Consider the following 844-nt stretch of genomic DNA (forward strand, 5'->3'; position numbering starts at 1 on the left):
CCGAGTAAGAGAATCATCTGGGGTTGTCAGTTAATTAGATGATTTAGATTTGATAATTGTTGAAGGTTATGCACAACCAATTTTGGGAGACTGATTTTCTTTAAAAATACATATTGTATTTCCTGAATATCATCTAATTGCAATCCTTTGTCTCCTAACCTTCTTCTTTAATGTTGTCATCTTAGTATTTTGTAAATTTTTAATCAATTGATAACCTCCTATTTGTTATTAAATAACTAAGAGAGATGAAGAGAAGGATTTAATATACCTGTAGATGGGTTTTTGATCATATTGTATTTTGATTATTGTGAAAGGATAATTATATACTTAAGCCACTAATTAATTTGCTACGTTTGGAATTGGTTATAGTTGGGTTATAGGACTAATCATATTAAACTGTTAGTTGGATTTTGCATAGAATCTTATTAACATTTTCTGTTTTTGGGAATCAATCACTTTGTATATTTGCTACTGTGATTTACCTTTACTTATTTCCTGCTAAGTTTCATCCCTAAGAACCCTAAACCCTAAACAATACACTTCATTAAGAATACACAGTATTGTTCGACACTTGATTGTTCCCCGCAGCAATGCGTGGGCACAAAAACTAGTAGCTTTAAGATATAGGCCTTACCACTTATTGCTGGAAGTTTGAAACCAATCTCCATACTAAACTTGTGATTTGATTAATGTCCATCTCAACTAAGTTTCCTTTGGATTATACATTGTACTGGCATGAACTTAATGGTTTATTTTAAAGTTGTACGAAGAGTGAGGACTGGTTTTGCTGGTTATGCTTGTTGAAAAAAACTGAGCATCAAAACTTGGAAAGATCCCAAACAGT

The sequence above is a fragment of the Fragaria vesca genome, linkage group LG6 (genome assembly GCF_000184155.1).
Source record: "Fragaria vesca subsp. vesca linkage group LG6, FraVesHawaii_1.0, whole genome shotgun sequence".
NCBI lineage: Eukaryota > Viridiplantae > Streptophyta > Magnoliopsida > Rosales > Rosaceae > Fragaria > Fragaria vesca.